The 21,589-nt window shown below is 47.0% G+C and overlaps 1 protein-coding gene across 1 annotated transcript in view; it reads left to right on the forward strand.

Moving 5' to 3' along the window:
- Window positions 1-2,746: 2,746 nt before the first annotated feature.
- Window positions 2,747-21,589, forward strand: part of Wipf2 (WAS/WASL interacting protein family member 2) — a 35,441-nt gene continuing 16,598 nt past the window's right edge. The window contains exon 1 of the mRNA XM_051158510.1: window positions 2,747-2,916. The gene's annotated coding sequence lies outside the window, so the exon portion shown is untranslated. The remainder of the gene's footprint in view (window positions 2,917-21,589) is intronic.

Here is a 21,589-nt window from a genome sequence, read left to right on the forward strand (position 1 = left end):
GACTCTAGATCCAGATCAAAGGAGTCTAAATCACTGAGAAACATGTACTGTTCAAGCTGCAGGCGACTTTTTAGGTGGCTGGTGTGACCATGTTTCCTCCTCCACCCTGCCCTGCCTGTGTTGGGTGTGTGGTCCAAAGATCAAAAGGGTAGGAAAGGGCTAGAACGGGGAAGAAGTGAGTTTGAAGAGAAGCATTGGGTCTCCGGGACTGGTAAAATGATGAAGTGAATCTGGAGTGGTCAGAAGGTCTGTCTAACAGGAGCACGTATAAGAACATAAGCTGGGGAGGGCGAGGAATTTAGGCAGTGACGATTTCAACCACCAGGTGTCACTGCAGAGACTATTTTCTCAAGGTGCCTAGGAATGGAAATGATCTAGCATAGAGCATTAAAAAAAAATATTTATGCAGCCGGACGTGGTGGCGCACGCCTTTAATCCCAGCACTCAGGAGGCAGAGGCAGGCGGATCGCTGTGAGTTCGAGGCCAGCCTGGTCTACAGAGTGAGTCCAGGATGGCCAAGGCTACACAGAGAAACCCTGTCTCGAAAAACAAAAAACAAACAAAAAACAAAAAAAAAATTATGTATATGAGTGCTCTATTTGCATCTATGTGTGCCTGCATGACATAAGAGGACATCAGATCTCATCATAGATGGTTATGAGCCACCATGTGGTTGCTGGGAATCGAACTCAGGATCTCTGGAAGAAGTCCTCTGAGTCATTTCTCCAGCCCTAGCATAGAACATCTCCCCCCACCCCCATCCAGAGCCTAACTGTGTAGCTGTGGCTGGCCTGGAACTCACTCTGTAGACCCGGTTGGCCTCTAACTCACAGAGATCTACCTGCCTCTGCCTCTGTAGTGCCAGGATTAAAGGTGTGGGTCGCCTTACCCATCGTCAACTTTATCTTTTGAGAGTCTCTTACTGAGCCTGAAGCTCACTGATTCAGGTAGACCAGCTGGCTACTCTGGACTCTACTTGTCTTTGTCCCCTCCAGCTTTGGGGTTACAAGCACACACCACAGCTTTTGTGGGGTGTTTCTTTTTTGTTTTGGTTTTTGAGACAGGGTTTCTCTGTGTAGCCTTGGCTGTCCTGGACTCACTTTGTAGACCAGGCTGGCCTCAAATTCACAGCGATCTACCTGCCTCTGCCTCCCCAGTGCTGGGAATAAAGGCGTGCGCCATCACGCCTGGCTCTGAACATGTTTTTTAAAAAAGGTTTATTTATTATGTATACAGTGCTCTGCTTGCCTGTAAACCTGCACTCCAGAAGAGGGTACCAGATCTCATTATAGATGGATGTGAGCCACCATGTGGTTGCTGGGAATTGAACTCAGGACCTTGGAAGAGCAAGCAGTGCTATCTCTCCAGTCTTTGCACCCACGGATCCTGCCTGGCATGTGCTCCTTGCCTTCGCTCAACAGCAATGAGATTCTACTCAGCTTTCTTTTTCTGGGTTTCTGAGACAGGGTTTCTCTGTGTAGCCCTGGCTGTCCTAGAACTCGCTAGGTAGAACAGGCTGACCTGGAACTCAAGAAATCTTCCTGCCTCTGCCTCCTGAGTGCTACCACAGCCGGCAGAATTCTACTCACCGTTGAAGGCCTAGTTCAAACCATTTACAAAATCTCTTCTTATTCTTCAGCAGGAATTAATCACTTGGGGGACATCACCACAACTCTAATCACATGCTGACTTGGATGTCAACTAGCATGGTGACTCCCCAGAGGGCAGAAGCCTGGTCTTAGTCACCTCTGGAACCACCTCCCGGTACCTAGCCCAGTGAATGGCCCACAGCAGGTGATGTGATATTTACTTGACTAGGGGGTGGGGCCTAGCACTTAAGGCAGAACAGAGGGAAAACAAAAAATAATAACAGCTTATGGCTTATCACATATGCTTTCCCATTTATTACCCGATGAGCCTTCGAAGACTCTGTGAGATAGAAAGGACAAATACTATGAGGTAGCTGAGGCCCAAGAGCACACAGCTAATACGGGAGAATTAAGCTCCAATATTATTCTTTTACTTGAGGTTTAGCTCTGGTCATTGGTTTGACTTGAGGAGCAGGGAAACTTATGAAAGCAATGGGGTTGCCTGGGGTGGTGACCGAGATGCCTTAGTCATCTGCCACAGAATTAACAAGGAAGCCAGCAAAGGACAAGGATTCCCCTCTCTCCTCTAAGCACTTAGAGGAGTTCACAACACCATCCCTCAGCTCAGAGAGCTGGGGATCCTCCCCTTGCTGAGGAGGATGTTCAGACTAGGTGGCTGGTTAGCAGAAGCTTGCCTCTCTGTTGCTATGACAACCGGAGCTTGACTACTGGGCCTCTGCAAGGGTAGCAGAGTCGTATTCCTCCATAATTGAAGACCATATAAGGGCCTATGGTGCGTGTGGGAGGGGGGAGGGCGCGTGTACAGTGGAATAAACACGAAAGAAACATATTTGAGAAACATCGGTTAGCTCAGTGGTTCTTTACCTGAGGAAAAGTTCAGATGCTCAGGCCGCATTTGACCAATTAAATAAGCATCTCCTGGGCTGAGCCCTGGCATCAGTAGTTACTGAAAGCCTCGCAGGCAAGTCTCAGCTGCAGACTAAGATACAAAGCCGGCTTTTAACAGCGGAGCTCGTGCTTGCGACCTTCTCAAGATGGTGTCGCTCCGCCCCCACGTGCGCCGGTAGAGGGCTGGCTTCCCAGTGCGCATGCGTCTCGGGTCCTCTTGGCTCTCAGCTACCTCCTCCTTTTTTTTTTCCCCCCGCCTCCATTTTGTTCGCGGACGCTGGGGACGGTGGGAGCAGATCCATTTCCGGGTTGGTAAAAGGGGCGGCGGCGAGAAAGAGAGCTTGCGGCGGGGCGAACGGGCAGGACTAAACCGGGACAGAGGTGACCGAGGAATCGCTCTCGGAGCAGCCCCGGCCAGGTGGGAAAGACGCCGAGGCGGCCGAGCCCGCCGCTGAGGTGACCTGCGGACCTGAGTGGGAAGGAGAGCCGAGGAGGGGGGTCGGGAGCGGGGGGAGGGGACACCGGAGGAGGGGCCTGAGGCGGAGAGGGAGCCTGGGGGCGGGGCCCGGAGACCCTGGAGAGGGGGCGTGGGCCATCCGAGTGGAGGTTGGGGGTGTGCGGCGGGTAGGGACTGAGCGAATGGGCTGGGGGGAGGTTTTTGAGAGACAGGAAATTAGAGATCCTGAAGGGTTGGGTGAGGTGAGTAAGACGGCAACTCTGGGTGAGGAAGGAGGGGGAACCGTGCGCAGAGGGGCCGGGGCCGGGGGGGGGGCGGGGAGATGGGGAAGGGAGGACCTGTTGGGAAAGGTAATTGTCAGTAGGATGCTCTGAGTTGAGGAGTCCGGTGACATTTCGGAATTGATTGAGGTGGGAAGGAATGGTTGAGAGGGAAGGTTGTTTACACTGGAGGAAATCTTGAGTGTTGCGTGAGAGGGGGAGAGATGGCTGAGGTGCGCTTGGAAGCACCTGGAGTTGAAGGTTCCTGTTGGAGCCGGGTGGAACGAGGGAAGATGGAAATCTGAAGGCGCTAAACGTAGGCTGTGTGTGTGTGTGTGTGTGTGTGTGTGTGTGTGTGTGTGTGTGTGTGTGTGTGTGTGTTTGAGCTCCTGATTAGGAATGATTGGGAAAGCATATTCTGGAAGGATAATATTGGACCGAGGAGCTGGAGGAATCTACCCTCCTTCCCCACCCCCGCCCCTCCTTGCTGGGGATTGACTCCTTGTCCACCTGCATGCTGGGCAAGACTTTACCTATAAGCTACACCCCATCCCTGAAATTATCTATCTATTTATTTATTTTTTCTGTTGGAAAATTCGAGACAGTTTCTCTGTGTAGCCCTGGCTGTCCTGGAACTCACTCTGTAGACCAGGCTGGCCTCGAATTCACAGAGATCCGCTTGCCTCTGCCTCCCGAGTGTTAGGATTAAAGGCGTGCGCCGCCACCACTGCCCGGTCTGCAGCAATTTGAATTGTACTAGGTTGATCTCTCCCGGGCTCATCCTTTCTTTTTCTTTCTTTCTTTTCTTTCCTTTGCTATTACTTTTGCTTTAGAGTTCTGTCTTCTCAATGGCTTGCTGCATGTTTTTGTCTGCGCTTTCTTTCTTTTCATGAATCAGAAGAGAACTTGAGGGAGTGAAAGGAACTAGCTCATGTATGGATTTACGCGTGACGTTGAGACAGATTGTTAAGTTCTCATTCTCTTCCTCCTCTGTAGTACAGGTCTGACCTTTCTGTTGACCGATTAAGATTGTTAACCAATTAGATCTTCAAAGTGGTTGTAAAGAGAAACAAGATTAAGACGTTGCTGGATTTATTTATTTATTTGGGTTTTTTTCGGAGGTATAGTTTCTATGTTGTAGCCCTGGCTGTCCTGGAACACACTCTGTAGACCAGGCTGGCCTTGAACTCAGAGATCCACCTGCCTCTGCCTCTGGAGTGCTGGGGTTAAAGGCTTGCACCACCAGGCGTGCACCTGGCTATCTTAATATTTTTAATAGTCAAAATTTTTATGTTAACTGTGTTGGTTACCACCAAGAGGAAGATATGGACGTTAAAGTCAGAAATGAATGAGTTCAGCACTTAGTGACTTGGAGAATGCACTTTTATTTTCTAACTCCCCAACTATTGTAGAGAGTTGAGCCGTATGCCTTGGTTCAGTCTCTGTGGCCTTGCTGTCACTGGTAGGGACCATGCTGTAGACAGGATTGGATGCTTTCTTGTCAGTCATTTGGAAGTCTGTTTTGGCTTTTTCTTTGGCTAGGACACTCTGGACACTGGGCACGCCAGTGAACTTGTTTAGCCTAGAAGTGTTTCTGAAAGTCTTGGCATTTCTGGGCCCTGACGTGGATTTGCTCAAGATTGGGCAGTTTTAATTCTCTCTCTTGATATCAGAAATGGTGTTTACATTAGTTGGCACTGATTGGTTGTGTGGACACAGAGGTGAGAGTCGGGAGGTGAAGGCTCTTGGGAACAGAATAGCTTTTAGTTTTGCTTTGGGGCCTGGAGAGATGGCTCAGAGGTTAAGAACACTGCCTGTTCTTCCAAAGGTCCTGAGTTCAATTCTCAGCAACCGAATGGTGGCCCACAACCATCTATAATGGGATCTGGTGCCCTCTTCTGGCATGCAGACGTAGAGGAAGGCAGAACACTCATAGATAAAAGTAAATAAGCCTGTTAGTTCAGGCTGTTCTAGCAAACCCTAGTCTTCATAGCAACTCAGGAAGAGCTGCAGGCAGCGAAGTAAATGTTCGTATCTGGAGATAAAAACTTGTGATATTGTGCTACTGGGGTTTGGTTGGTTGGTGGGGCTTTATTTTATTTTATTTTTATTTTTTTGGTTTTTTTGAGACAGGGTCTCTCTATGTTAGCCTTGGCTGTCCTGGACTCACTTTGTAGACCAGGCTGGCCTTGAACTCACACCGATCCGCCCGCCTCTGCCTCCTGAGTGCTAGGATTAAAGGCGTGCGCCACCACGCCCGGCGCAATGGTCTATTTCTTTAGCACAGTGATTTTCGGTTTTTCCTGTCCTGTCACATTTTCCCATTGCTCTGCTTCAACTAGTCCCAAGTAGAAAGTGGCAAGTCACCCCCCTCCCCCTTTCCTCTGGTGGGCATCTTGTCTGTGTCACAGCTTGATACCACCGAAAGGAAAGGATTCTTGACTGCTTCAGATGGGGAGGGTGACAGAAGCCGAGCGGAGAGAAAGGACTCTGTCAAAGCAGAGACTAGTTGCCGAGACACAGACTGGGACCCTGAAGCTGTGACTGACATTTTGGCATCCGCATCCCTTTGCCAAATGACTTCTTTTCTTAAAGAGTGTGACTGTTGATCTCCTTCTCAAAGTAAGCTCTTGTTAGCTGCTGTCCACACAGCTCCCAAGCAGGAGCGAGCAGAGTTCTGCTTGACTGCCTGACTGCCTCCTGACGGCCATGGCCTGGATTAGAGCGGATGGGGCGGTCCGTGTCAAATGAAGTCCACTGGTAGATTGCAAGGGCCGCTCTGTAAGGAGACAGAGGCGGAACTCTTCGCTCAATGTCTTGGCTGTCCTTCTAAACTCAAGTCTGTTTCTTATTCATCTAGCGATGGAATGCAGAACCATCGTGTTTGCCTACTTTGTAAGACCAGGACATCGAGGAAAACAGTGTTTCAAGTTTACTCGTGTTCTCACTTCAAATCTTTGAGCCCGAAGAGCATTATAGGCCAAAGTTAGGACCCATTTCCACCCCCACAACACCGCCACATCTGTGTGTGCACGTGCATCCCTCCCCCCAGTCACACCATGCTTGGGGTGGAATCCAGGGCTTCACATGTCCTAGGCAAGTGCTCCACCACTGAACTACACCTCTACACCTCCAGCCCCAGGAAGCGTTTACTGGAATGATCTATGACAAGATACTGAAACATAAAATAGAAGCCAGGCATGGTGCTTCATGCCTGGAGTCCCAGCCCCTGGGAGGCTGAGGCTGGCTGCAGATTCAAGGCCAGTGGGGCTACAGAATAAGAGCCCATCTTAAAACCCACAGCGGGTGGGATCTAAAGAACTTAAAGATACTAGAGAAAACTGTGTTAATGTTTAAGTCACCTAAACCAATTTAAGAGTTTTGGCTTAAGCCAGGCCTTTACTCTCAGCATATGAGAGGCAGAGGCAGGCTGATCGCTTGGAATGTGAGGCCAGCCTAGTCTACAAAGTGAGTTGAGGACAGTCAAGGCTACACAGAGGAACCCTGTCTTATTTTGTTTTGTTTTGCTTGTTTTTCAAGGTTATCAGCGAGCAGAGCCAGTCATTGGCCTACCTGGCTTTTAGGTTGTCTACTTGGGTTGTACTTAGTAAACAGCCTTTTGCTTTTCAGGAGGTAGGTAGTTGAAGATAACACTGTATGTGCTGGATCTTGGGATGGATTATGCAGCTGTTTTCTTGAATATATGGCAGTAGCTCTCATAGCATTGGAAATAGCCCCAAAGTGAACCCCCGCTTTGACTTCGAATCCAAATTTCTCATCATTAGAATATTTTTAAAGTGTTACTTTTTTGTATATATGCATGTGTGTGTTGGGGAGCAAGGTATGTGGCATGTGTGTTGTGTTGGAGAGAGGACTACTGTGTGGATTTGGTTCTCCCCGTCCACCTCTGTGTTCTGGGATTGAAGTGAGGTTGCCAGGCTTACTACCTACAAGTGCCATTAACAATGGAGCCATCTCACCAGCCTGGAGTGTACTTTTTCTTTTTCTTTTTCCTTGTAGACCAAGCTGGCCTCGAACTCACAGAGATCCACCTGCCTCTGCTTCTCAAGTGCTGGGATTAAAGGCGTGCGCCGCCGCCGCCACCGCCGCCGCCACCACCACCCAGCTTCATCTTTTGTTTTTTAATATTCCCCATTAGCAATAAATAGATTTGTCCTGTCCTGATACAGATTCAAACTTCCCAGTCTTTTACAAGCTATGCTTCAAAAATTTACCACAATGATTTACCTTTTGAAGTTGTTTTTAGGGTGTTTTTGCCCAGTCTTCTTCATTTTCTACCACCTGAACTATAACCCAACCCTTATCTCATTAAAAAGAAATTACGAGTGTGTGCATGATTGCTCACGCGTGCCTGTGGAGGACAGGAGAGAGTGTCAGATTGCACCGAGCTGGAGTTACACAGGTGGTTGTGAGCCAGCAGGTAGGGACACTGGAAATTAAACTTGGGTCCTGTGGAAGGACCACAAGTGCTCTTAACAGTGAAGCCATCTCTCTAGCCCCTTGTTTTGTTTTCTTTTTTTTTTTTAAAGACTATATGAGGTTTATTAAGTGAGCATGGGGGAGAAGGAAAGGGGGGAGGGGCACCCCAGAGAGAGACAGAGACAGAGACAGACAGAGATGGGAGAGAGAGGAAGAGTAAGAGAGCCCTTGCTTTGTTTTCTTGAGGCAGGGCCTTGTAGCTCAGGCTGGCCTTGTGTATGTGCCACCATGTTCAGCACCGTGTGTGTGTGTGTGTGTGTGTGTGTGTGTGTGTGTGTGTGTGTGTGTATGTTCTTTTGAAGTTACTCTCAAGTTCATGGGAAATGAGCCGAGCACCTTGCTGGATGCCAGAGATATGGCTTGAGCTTTTGCCCTTGTGACACTTGTGGTCTGGTGGGTAGACCTCCATTAAGGAAATGATGAACTGTTGGTGCTCTTCCCTGTGCAGGCAGCGGATTGGAGAGCCAAGGCTGAATGAGGGGGAGGAGTCAAGGGGGACTTAAGGGGAAGGTCCTAAGGTCATCCTCAGGAAGGAATGTGTTTTGAGGAAAGAAGGCCCTCAAAGTTAGCACCAGGGTGGGAAGCAGACAAGTCAGGGGCAAGAGAACGTGGGTTTCCTGAAAAATGAGGTAAGTAATTCAGTTAGCTAACTAGTTAACGTTTGTGATACCGAAGACCATTCTCAGCCCCTCCAGCAGGCCAGGCATGTCTCTGCCTCTGAGCTCTGTCCCCAGCTGCAGCTTCAGGGAATTCTGAGCTCGGCATCAGGAAGCTTCAGGGTAACCCCTTCCCCGGCACTAGTCTACTGCTGTGGATGCTGAAGCTGTCTGCATCGTCTTGTCCTATAAGAAAGCCTGTGCTGGGCCAGGTGTGGTGGCGCACACCTTTAATCCTAGCACTCTGGAGGCAGAGGCAGGCGGATCACTGAGTTCAAGGCCAGCCTGGTCTACAAAGTGAGTCTAGGACAGCCAAGGCTACACAGAGAAACCCTGTCCCTTTAGACTCAACTTCTCCCCAGTCTTGTAAGTTAAAGTGGTTGGCTGGATTTGCTTTTACGATTACTGGGGACTGGTCCTTAGATTATGGGGTTATTAGTTTGCTACTGAGGAGACAAAGGATCTGTAGTTGTAGGAAATCTTGACAGCTTTTCGGAATCTTCTTGGGGCCAAGGAGAGAATACAGATGTTCTCACGTGAGCTGGTAAGAATAGTTCTGTCTCCCAGTCATCTGGGTCGTGTTTCTTCACAGGTCTTGTTGGGCGTGCAAGTGAATGAGTACCCTGAGGGGAAGGCTGTCATGTGCAAGAATGCATGACAGCGTTAGAACAGTGGAAAAGCATCTGTATCTACCGACTTTTGTTCAGAAATCACAGCATTCAAAGCCCAGCTGGGCCTGTGTGGAGCACTTTCCTTATGTAATTGGATCAGCCTGCTTTGCTTTCATAACTTCCAGTAGACTCTTGATTTAGCCCTATTGCTGGTGACCAAAGAGTGACAATGTGCGAGGTCTTCTAGCATTTCAGCAAGAAGTGTCTGCATTTCTGGTGGCTCAAGGGCATTAGAGTGCGAGAGAAGAGACTTCAACGAGCAGGCACGGCGCTGTGGTGAGTTGGGAGGAAGTACAGGTGTTTGAAAGGAAGCCTGACCCCTCCCTCTGTGTGAAGGCTCATCAACAGGGCATGGAGCGTCTCCCTAGAGTTTCCTTCGGTCCTGTCCTTTTGGGGCCTGTCACTGGCACCTCCTCTCTCTGTATGTGCTTTTCTAAAAGCTCTGCACTTGGGGTGTGCACAAGAGGATGCTCTGACGGAGGTGCACAGCCACTTAGAAGAGAGGTGGCCAGCTTACAGTGACAATAGCCTGTTTTGCCATCAATGACTAGGTTTCTGCCATTCTTGTTTGTTTTGGTTTTTCGAGACAGGGTTTCTCTGTGTAGCCTTGGCTGTCCTGGACTCGCTTTGTAGACCAGGCTGGCCTGGAACTCACATCAATCCACCTGCCTCTGCCTCCTGAGTGCTGGGATTAAAGGTGTGCGCCACCATGCCCAGCCTGCTTTTCTTGTTTGTAGCATTTCTTTTTCTTTTTCTTTTTTTTTTTTTTTGTTTATGTTTTTGTTTTTGAGACAGAGTCTCACTCTGTAGCTTTGGCTGGCCTGAAAACTGTGGGTGTGGACAGTGCAATGCTATTGATAAAAAACCAAATGGCAGCTGGTGCACCTTTAATCCCGTCTTGGAGGAGGCAGAGGCAGATGATCTCTGTGAGCCCAAGGCTAGCCTGGTCTACATAGTGAGTTCCAGGCCAGTGAGGACTACATAGTAAGGAGACCCTATGTCAAAAGAAGAAGAAAAGGAGATTCTAAAAGTGGTAAAGTAAGTGGTAGGTCTCAGTCGTGTGACCCTCACCTCAGCCTTCTGAGCTGTGGGATTCCAGTCATTCTCCTCTGTGTTCCGCTTAGCCTCTTCTTGCTTTACCTTTGCACTTATGTTTGGTTGGTTAGTTTTTTTTTTTTTTAATTTATTTAAAGAAATGGATCCTGTTGTTACCCATTCCTGGCTCCAAATTCCTAGGCTCAAGCCATTTCCTGCTTCAGCCTCCTGAATAGTTGAGATTGTGGTCGTGTTACCACACCCAGTTTGGTCATGATTTCTTTCAGTGTCCTGGAGGTTGCTCACGTATTTGGACTCCGATAGAGTAAGCGCTGAGGCCACTGATCACCAGTGGTTACACCCAGACTACAACAGAGATCCAGGTCACTGTAGGCAGCCTGATTCCAGTAGAGGTTCAAACAAGACCCAGGCTTGAATGTCCTTTAAATTCTTTACTGTGGGTGGGTGTGCACAGGTGAGCAGTGGGTATGTCCAGGTGAGTGTGTGCTGGTCCAAGGTGCTCTTGTGGAGGTCAGAGGTGTGGGTGTGCTCAGGTGAGCGTGTGCAGGTGGATATGTGGAGGTGTTCCTGTAGAGGTCAGAGGGTGTTTTTATGGTGTTGCTCTGTCTGCCTTTACTTGGATTCCAGGTTATCACTTAGGGTGTTAAGCTTGAAGGTCAAGCACTGTCACCTGCAGAGCCATTTTTCTGGCTCTTAAGTTGTTTGGAGGCTACGGGGGAATGGATAAAGTTGTTTACTTTGCTTTGATAACAGGTCCAACATTGACTTGAATCCTTGGCTATTATTTCTTTTTGTTTGTTTGTTTGATTTTTGTTTTTGTTTTCGACACAGAGTTTCTGAGTAGCCTTGGCTGTCCTAGACTCCCTTTGTAGACCAGGCTGGCCTTGAACAGTGTGTGGCACTCTGCCCGGCTTATACCCTTTCTTTTTAAAACAGGGTCACAGGCTGGAGAGATAGCTCAGAGGCAAGAGCTGCTCTCCCAGAGATCTTGAGTTCAATTCCCAGCAACCACATGGTGGCTCACAACCATCTATAATAGGATATGGTGCCCTCTTCTGGTGTTTAGGCAGAACATTGTATACATAATAAATAAATAAATCTTAAAAAACAAACAAAAAAAGAGCATCACACATACACACATAATTAAAAATGAAATAAATCTTTAAAGAAAAAAAAGCTGTCTCAGTGGGTAAAGGTGCTCACGCCAAGCCTCACAGCCTGAGCTTAGTTCCTAGGACCTACATAGGAGGAGTGACAAGACTTCTCCAAGTTGTCCTCTGTCCTTCACAAGTGCACCATGGCACACACATGCCCTTCCTTCCCCTTCCTGCCCCCCCAAAGTAAAACAAACAAACAATAGGGCCTGGTGAGATGGCTCATATAGTGAAGGCACTTGCCACTCAACCCTGCTGACATGTGAGTCTGGAACCCACATAAAGGTGTACTGAGAGAACCAACTCTGCAGAGTTGTCCTCTGATCCCCTAGCTGCACACTGTGGAGCACACACATACACACACATAAGTAAATAAATTACGGTGGGGGGCAGTGAGACAGTGTCTCATTATGTGGCCTGGGCTGGCCTTCATCTTGCCTTGTAACTGAGGAAGGCCTTAAACTTCTGGTCTCCTTGCCTCTACTTCCCAGGTGTTAGGATCACACACATCTATGTCCAGGTTTATTTTTTTCCAAGATATGATTGCATTATGTAGGCCAAACCAGCCTTGAATTGGAAGCACTCGTACCTCAGCCTCTTGAGGCCTAGATTACAGTCAAGAGCCGCCACACCCAGCTTGTCTTTATTGAAACAGTAAGGAAGGGTACACAGTCAGCAAGGGCTGGGTGTGGTGGTACACACCCTCAATCCCAGCACTCGGGAGGCAGAGGCTGAGTTGGAGACAGCCTGGTCTGTAGACTGAGTTCCAGGATAGCCAGGACTGCCTGTTGTGGCTACAGAATTGGCCCAGTGGTTAAGAGCTCTTGCTGTGCAGCCATGAGGACAGGTTTGGATCTCAGCAGCCTGGCATCTTGCACTTGCCTGTAACCCCAACCCTGAGGTAGGGGGCAGGTAGGCTCACTGGAGCTCTCAGAAAAATCCAAGCCCCAGCATGGCAGCTAACCCTAACCCTGAGACTCAACAGGATTAGGTGGAGAGTGACAGGTGCACATAGCCGCATGTGTGTACAGTTGCACATCCACACAGCCTGATAAATATAAATAGTTGCTTCATGTCTTCTTGCTTGTTCTCAATGACTCGTAAAATTTCAAAATGTTTTTGTTTGTTTTTTTTTATGTATATGGGTTTTTATTTGGATGTAGATCTGTGCACTATGTGCATGCAGTGTCCTCTAGGCCAGATCAAGGCACTAGAGCTCCTGGGACTAGAGTTACAGATGGTTTTGAGCCACCATGTCGGTGCTGGATATCAAACCTGGGTCTTGAGCCATCTCTCCATCCCTTTCCTCCCTCCCTCCCTCCCTCCCTCCCTCCCTTCTAAGGCTTATTTAGTATATGGGTGTTTGCCTGTATCTATGTCTGTTCACCACATGTGTGCCTGGCACCCTTGGAGGTTAGAAGAGGAGGTGTCAGATGCCCTGGAACTTGAGTTGTGGATGGTTGTGAACCACTGTGTGGGTGCTGGAAGTTGAACTCAGGTCTCCACAGGAACAAAAAAGCATCTTAACCGTTGAGCCCTCTCTCAGCCCCTTTCATACACACACACACACACACACACACACACACACACACACTTAATGTATTTATTGCCAGATGTACTGCTGCACGCCTTTAATCCCAGCACTCAGAAGGCAGAGACAGATGGATTTCTGTGAGTTTGAGGCCAGCCTAGTCTATTTAATGAGTTCCAGGACAGCCAAAGCTACATAGTGAGGCACTAACAAAAAACCAAAACGAAACAAAAAAATTATTATCATTGTGTGTGTGCATGATGTGTTGGTGGGTGTAGGTGCTCATGAGCAGTCAGGTGACAGCTTTGTGGCATCATTCTCCTGTTCCCTGTGGGTGGTTCTTGTCTCCCCCCCCTTCACCCCCTAGTGCTATATAGAAACAAGGATAGAGGGGAGAGAGGAATTAGGAGAACTCCTCAGTCTAATTTCTTAACTTTTGTCAGACCATTGTACTAACAAACTGCAAGGAACCTTCCTTTTTTGTTGTTGTTTTTTGAGACAGGGTTTCTCTGTGTAGCCTTGGCTATACACAGTGATCTATCTGCCTCTGCCTCCTGATTGCTGGGATTACAGGCATGTGGCACCACGCCAGGCTGCAAGCAACCTTCCTAAACAACCAGCAAACACCCCCTCCTATGGGGCACTAGCATTTATATGTCCTCTGAAAAGTTCCCAAAATCCCTCTCTGCGGCTAGCAAAACCATGTTTCTGCTAGAGCAGGAGGCAAATCATAGTCAGCCGCTGTGGGCAGTTTGAAGCAACCCCACAACACCTAGGATTAAAGGGCACGCCACCACGCCTGGGATATTTCTGTGTTTAAAAAAAAAAAACAAAATTATGCCACCAGATCTATTTATTTATCTATTGTATATGTATATGGGTGTGTATAGGGATACAACTTGGGGGAATTTTTGTTTTTGTTTTTTTTTTTCCTTTGTTTTTCGAGGCAGGGTTTCTCTGTGTAGCTTTGGCTGTCCTGGAGTCACTATGTAGACCAGGCTGGCCTAGAAATCACAGAGATCTGCCTGCCTCTGCCTCTCAAGTGCTGGGATTAAAGGCACGCACCGCCACCACCTGTTTGGTTTTTGCTTTGTTTTGTTTTGTTTTTAATGGTTTTTTGAGACAGGGTTTTTCTGTGTAAAATAATCCTGGCTGTCCTGGAACTCTCTCTGTAGACCAGGCTAGCCTTGAACTCACAGAGATTTGCCTGCCTCTGGAGTTTTTAAGATTTATTTATTACATATACAGTGTTTTGCCTGCACACCAGAAGAGGGCACCAGATCTCATTATAAATGGTTGTGAGCCACCATGTGGTTGCTGGGAATTGAACTCAGGACCTTTGGAAGAGCAACCAGTGCTCTTAACCTCTGAGCCATCTCTCCAGCCCTTAAGATTTATTTGGAGTGTGTCTGTGTGTCTGTGTCTTGTTTGCACGTGTGTGTGCATGCTGGTGAATGTGCATGTGTGTATGCAGGTGCCCTCATTCAGAAGAGGGTATTGGATTCCTGGGGTTGGAGTTACAGGCAGTTGTGAGCCATCCAACAGAGAGTGGAAACTTAACTTGGATTGGTCCCTGCAAACCAGTCTGTGTTTTAACTGAGAAGACCCTATGTCCAGTCTCCTTCAATTACTTTCAATCAACATTTTTCTGAATTACATATTATCTTTATATTTCTACAGAGCATGCTTATACCACCATTCCCTTTTTTTTTTTTTTTTAATTTTTCAAGACAGGGTTTCTCTGTGTAGCCTTGGCTGCCCTGGACTTGCTTTGTAGACCAGGCTGGCCTCGGACTCACAGCGATCCACCTGCCTCTGCCTCCCGAGTGCTGGGATTGAAGGCGTGCACCACCATTCCTGACCCTTGGTTTTTTTTTATTTGTTTGTTTTTTGACACAGGATCTTACTATGTAGTAGTGGTTGCTCTGGAGCTTGCTGTGAAAATAGATCAAGATGGCTTTGAATTCACAGAGATCCACTCTTGCTCTGAGTGCTGGGATTGAAGGTGTGCGCCACCACCACCCAGCCTACTTCTTAATTTTTATGCCTTGTGTATTCTGAATCGGTGCTGCAGGAGCTAAAGTTCCCCCTCTAGTTTTTTCCAAGACAAGGTTTCTCCGTGTGACGGCTCTGGCTGTCCTGGGCCTGCTTGCAGACCAGGCTTGCACCACCGCTGCCCGCCTGCTGTTCCCCAGGAATACCCTTCTCTCCACTGTCAAGTGTTTGGCCTCCTTTCTCTCTCTGTGTAGTTGGTGATCACCCCCTCCCCATCTCTTTCTTTGTCGTCGTCGTTGTTTTTGATTAGTGTGATGCTAGGTATTAAACCTAGGGCTTTGTGTTTGCTAAGTACCTATTCTGCAGCTGAGCTGTATTCCAGCCTCATTGTTGTTTGGATTTTTGGTTGTACCTTTAGAAAATGAATCCCCTTTTATTGTGGTTTTAATGTTTTATGAGGGACCATTGAAAATACATGCGTCTGCCCTACTGAACCAGCGCTCATCCCCTCCTCCCTGCTGGAGTCCATTCCGATGCCAGCGCCAATTCCTAGTGCTTCCTGCTCCTCCACACTAGGGTCCCCAGTGTCCGGTACAGAGCTTCTTGAATAGGTGTCTGGTCAGGTGGGTTTGGGTTAGGGCCTTGTGTTCGCATTTGTTTCTTTAGCAAATGTAGGTGTGGTTTGTTACAGGCGAGCTCAGAAGCCCAACTTGGGAAGAGTTCTTTGTAGACATTGCTGCCCTCTTCCATCTCTGAGCAAGCACCCTGACTTTCCTTAGGATCCCTGTACATTCAGTTTGAGTCTGGCCAGCTTTGGCCTTTTGGTCTGGATTTCTAAATTAGAATATGTGCCTTTTATCTGATTGACTCTTCTCTTCAGTAAAGTCAGCGCCCTAAACCCTCTCCTTCCCTAGTACTAAAGCTGGCCGATGGTGGTAAATTTTAGCTGTGTGACTCCATTTTTCTTGCCAATGTGCTCTTAAGCTCCCTGGTTGCTGGAGTTTGTGGGTGGGGAGGAAATATCAATTATGAACATTGAGCTACTCTATCATTTAACTGTCAAAATTCAGGAGCCTATTAATGTCTCTGGTGAAGTGCGAAATGGATGCTGTCTTTGAAAGCACACATAAATCATCTGCTCTGGATTTTCAGAGTCCTTTTTGAGATGGTAATGCACTGAGCTTTTGTTTTTCCTGTTCCTCTCTGGCCTTTTCATTCCTGACCATGTGACTGCTGTTTCTTGGGAATCCCCTTGGGGTTGGTTTCATTTTACCTTTCCATCTTTTTTTTTTTTTTAAAGATTGATTTATTATGTATACAGTATTCTGCCTGCATGTACACCTGCTGGCCAGAAGAGGGCACCAGATCTAATTAAAGGTAATTGAGAGTCACCGTGTGGTTGCTGGGAATTGAACTCAGGACCTTTGGAAGAGCAACCAGTGCTCTTAACCTTTCAGCCGTCTCTGCAGCCCACATGAGCTTCTAAAGTTGGGTTTTTAGTTTTGGAGACAGGGTCTTAAGTAACCCAAGCTGCTCTCAAACATCCAGACCTTCTGCCTCTACCTCCCAAATGCCACCAAGCCTGGCTTTGAGGCCAGTTTTTAACCATGATATATGAAGGGTATATTCACATCTCTCCTTTAGATGATAGATTCATAGGCTTAGAAAAGAAAGCAATTCTGTCCTTTACTGCTAGCCAGCAAAGCATCTGGAAATGAATGTGCTTGCAGCCAGCTACACCTTGGGTGCTGTCAATTGCCTGGAGGTCAGAGCCACAAAGTACTTGTGGTTAATGTTGCGAAGGCTGAGTGTAACACTATGGTAGCCCATTCTTGGAAATCCCTTTGTCTGTTGGTTAAGTCACGCTGGTTGATGCTGGCATTGAGTGCATTTGCATTCTCTGGTGAGAAGCTTTGTAGAAACAGCTTTCTTTTATGCACCTTAGCTCTCGCTGATGAGTAAACCCGAGGCTTTGTGCATACCATGTGCATACTCTACCACTGAACCACACTTCTTGGCCCCATCTTTTCTGAAATTTTAATTCTGATTGTGTATGTGTGTGTGTGCGGTGTGTGTGCAAGTGCAGGCATATATGTGGAGCCCAGAGGGCCATTTTTAGGAGTCAGTTTCCTCTTTCCACTGTGGGTCCCAGGGCCTGAACTCAGGTTGTCAGGCTTTTGTACCAAGTACTTTGGCCTGCTAAGCCATCTCCTGGGCCCACCCCATCCTAGATCCTTTGTGAAATGCTTTCACAAGTTCTCTTTAAATTCTGTTTAAGCAGTTATATATAAGGCCGAAAAGCTACCATTGAATGAAAGTGTGACTGTCTCGCGGTTCTGCATCCTTGGCTGTCTTAAGTGTCACTCACTGGTTTATTGTTGATAACATGGTATTTTGGGCCTCTCTGCTGCAGAACTAGATTGCCCCTTTGCCTTGATGGAGAGCGTTACAGGGCTGGAGGACTTTGGGGTGCTCTTCAGACTTTAATTTGCAATCCCTCTTGCATTAGTTCACTCTAGTAACTTAATTGAGTTTGCGTGTGGATGTCTCCTTGTTTGTCAGCACTGTGGATAAGAAGTCCTGCCTTCTGGGCCTTCCTGTGTCAGGAAATAAATATTTACACAGAGAGAATAAGTAAATGTCTGCATTTACATTTTAGAGCTTCAAAAATAATCCAGGGCAAGAGGAGAAAGCTCCTTATTGGGGTGGGGGTGGTTGGCCGTATCTGGTTTTGTTTTTAGGTATCACTGTCTACCTTGGCCTTCCACACGCTGAAGTTACTGGTGCGCTGCATGCCCAGCTTCTGGGCTGCTCTTTTTTTGTTGTTTTGTTTTTTTGTTTTTCGTGACAGGGTTTCTCTTGTAGCACTGGCTGCCCTATACTCACTTTGTAGACCAGGCTGGCCTCGAACTCAAAGAGATCCTTGGCTACTTAGAGAGTTCAGAGCTAGCCTCACCTATGTGAGACTTTGCTAATTCTTACAACTATCTATTGCTTTTTGAGTCACTCTTCTCTAGATAGCTCTGGCTGGCCTAGAACTCAAAAGAAATTCATCTGCCTCTGTCTCTGGGTGCTAGGATTAAATTGTGTGCCAACACACCAGGCAAGTCCAGGACAGCAAGTCCAGGGCTACACAGAGAAACCCTGTCTTGGAAACAAAACAAAAACAAAAAAGTGTATGCTAACACTCCTGCTAGAATTTTGCTTTAAAGCAACAATAATAACAACAAAAAACCTACCCATACATAGTCTGTTTTAGAAAACCTTTTTAGTTTAAACATTTATTTTTAGGCTGGGGATGAGGTTAAGAGCACTTGGGAGGCAGAGCAGGCGGCTCTCTGTGAGTTCAAGGCCAGCCTGGTCTACAAAGTGACTCTAGGACAACCAAAGCTACACAGAGAAACCCTGTCTCGACCCCCTCCCCCCCCAAAAAAAGAGCTCTTCTATTCTTCCAAAGGTCCTGAATTCAATTCCCACCAACTACATGGTGGCTCACAACCATCTCTAATGAGATCTGGTGCCCTCTTCTGGCCAGCTGACACACATGCAGGCAGAATAAATAATAAATAATAATAAATAAATCTTTAAAAACCATTTATGGTAAGTATTTTATTTTATTTTCTTTCTGGGCCAATCAGGCTTCCTACACAATTAAATTTATATGATAAAAAAATTGTCATAGCCGGGCGTGGTGGCACATGCCTTTAATCCTAACACTTGGAAGGCAGAGGCAGGCGGATCTCTGTGAGTTCGAGACCAGCCCGGTCTACAAAAGTGAGTCCAGGATAGCCAAGACTGTTACATAGAGAAACTCTGTCCTGGGGTGGGGGGTCAGGGGAATGCCTGTAGTTAGAAAAAAAATTCCCTTAATCTTCTTGGAGTTTTAACTCCATCTTTGCATATGATAGAAATCTATCTTACTAGATGTTTGACTGAACAGAATTTCAGAAAAGACTTGGTTCCTTTTGTTTTGAGAGAAGAGAGCTCTGAATTGTATAACCCTTTTAGTGAAGTGGTGATGGAAAAATAAGTGTAATATGAAAGTTGCTCTTGACTGTTGTGTTGGAGTTGTTTTTTTTTTTTTTTTTTTGGTGTTGGATTTTAGAGACACTAGAAATGCATTTTATCTGACCTAGAACACAGACATGCATGTGCTTGATTCTGTGTGGACGTCAGTTCCCCAGTAAGTGCAGGAAGCTGCTTGACTCCTGCTGTTGGGTAGCCTCCTGGACAAGTGTGCCGTACTCTTGGGCAGCTTTTCCTCTTCCTCTGTTGAGGTTCTTTGTCCTGGGACCACTGTGCTAAGGAAACTGTGATTTCCCAGCTTTCTTGTTGTTTTGCCATTGTCTTCTGGGTTGTTTTGCTGTTGTCTTTTGTGTGTGGTTTGTTTTTGAGACATGGTTTCACTCTGCAGTCCTGGCTTACCTAAAGTTGCTGTTCTGAGCAGGCTGGCCTCACCTAGAGACCCACCTGACCTGCCTTGAGTGCTGAAGTTAAAGACATACGCCACCATATCAGGCCTTTATTATTTTTTAGGAGCGATATTTTTTGGCGGGGGAGGTCTGAAATAGGGTTTCTCTGTACAGCCTTGGCTGTTCTGGACCCAGACCAGGCTGGCCTCAAACTCAGCGATCTGCCTGCCGAACTCAAAGCAACTCGCCTGCCTTTGCCTCCCAAGTGCTGAGATTAAAAGTGTATGCCACCACACCAAGCCCATGTGTTGATTTGTTTTGTTTTGTTGTTTGTTTTTCGAGACAGGATTTCTCTGTGTAGACCAGTCTGGCCTCAGACTCACAGTGAACCACCTGCCTCTGCCTCCTCATGCTGTGGTGACCCCAACCATAAAATTATTAAATTGCTTTGTTTTTCATAGTAATGACAGCAATGCCAGATTCACAGCAATAACAAAATTGCTTCGTTTTTCTTTTTCTTTTTTTCCTTTTTTTCTTTTTGGTTTTTTGAGACAGGGTTTCTTTGTGTAGTGCTGGCTGTCCAGGAACTTGCTGTTTAAACCAGGCTGGCCTCAGACTCAGAGATCTGCCTGCCTCTGCCTCCCAAGTACTGGGATCAAAGGTGTGCACCACCACATCCCAGCATACCCAGCTGTTTAAAATGTTGGTTCTGGGGATTGAACTCTGCACATTACCAACTGAGCTATCTCCCCAGTTCCTGCTTGGATGTTTGTGGAAATCAGAAGACAACTTATTGGAGTTTTTTCCTTACTGTATTGGCCCTAAGGATTGAACTCAGGCTATCAGGCTTGGAGGCCTTGAGCCATCTCACCTCCCACTGCTTGGTTCTGAAGTGAGTTGAGGTGGCAGCCTTCATGAGAACACCATCCAGGTACTGTTCAGCCTGTTGGACATCACACTGGCAGGAGTTGGGGTTGGAGATTTGTCAGTCAAGTTTCTGATCAGTTCTACTCTCCTGCAACAGCTCCTGACCTTAGACAGCCTGTGGGATAGCTCCTCTTTCCTTTCTCCACTCCAAGACTTTGAGACTATTAAAACTCCCCCCTCCTTTTTTTTTTTAAAGATTATTTATTTAATGTGTATGGTGTTCTACCTGCATGTAACACCTGCAGGCCAGAAGAGGGCACCAGAGCTCATTTTGATGGTTGTGAGCCACCCATGTGCTTACAGGGAATTGACCTTTGGAAGAGCAGCAAGTGCTCTAACCTCTGAGCCATCTCTCTAGCCCAAAACTACTCCTTATCCACAGTGGATTATGGATATCCCTGTGCAGAGTTCAAAAGCAGGCCTTCCTGTGGCTTGTCTTGCTAGCTTGACTTCTAGGCTTGGCTTGGCACACATGCTGTCATCTGTACTGTGGGCTACTCTACTGCACATCTGCCTCTGCCCAAATCACATTCGTTGCATTGTTTATAGGCGGTTCCTCTGTGAACTGACTAGTTGACTTTATTTTGAATGTTTTAAAGATTTGTGCTTACTTCTGTTTCTGTGTGTCTGTGTGCCTCATGTGGGTGGGTGCCTGTGGAGGCCAGAGAGGGCACCGAGTCCCCTGGAACTTGAGTTATAGGCTGCTGTGAGCAGCCTGGTGTGAGAGCTGCAAAAGCAGCAGGCTCTCTAACTGATGAGCCATCTTTCCGGCCCTTTATTTAGCAGCTTTCTTATATGAGTTTGTATTCATAGGGCCTATGTTATTTTGGCTTCCATTTTGGAGATCAAGAAAAGAGATTTTTCTTGGGACCAAACTTCGGAGGACGTGTTGTTCTTAAGCTCTTGTTTGATCTTTAGTCAGTTTACTGACCTACATCAGTCAGTCCCCTCATTGCAGTCATATCTGAGATGAAGCAAACTGTAGCGGGCAGTTAGATGTAGGTTCCAAATGCTAAGTGTTTGTGACCACGTAGGTAGCTAATTTCTCATGTGGTATTTATTCTCTAATCAAGTCCCATGGGTGTGACTATTCTGAGATACAGGTGAACTGTGGCCTATGAGTCAAATCTGGTCACCAGCTTGTTTTTGAATGCCTCTAAACTGAGAATGAGTGTGTGTGTGTGTGTGTGTGTGTGTGTGTGTGTGTGTGTTATGTTAGGTTTTTCAAGACAGTTTTTCTGTGAAGACCTGGCTATTCTGGAACATGTTATGTAGACCAGGCTGGCCTTGAATTCAGAGATCTGTTTGCTTCTGCCTCCCTAGTGCTGGGATTAAAGCCATGCGCCGCCGCCACCACCAGTGATTATATATTCTTAAAAGGCTATGAAAAAATCAAAAGAATGAGAAGGCAGGCCACAAGCTAGGAGAAAATACTTCACAGAGACATAGAACTTTAAAGACCCAACAGTAAA

This window comes from Acomys russatus, chromosome 16 (genome assembly GCF_903995435.1).
Source record: "Acomys russatus chromosome 16, mAcoRus1.1, whole genome shotgun sequence".
NCBI lineage: Eukaryota > Metazoa > Chordata > Mammalia > Rodentia > Muridae > Acomys > Acomys russatus.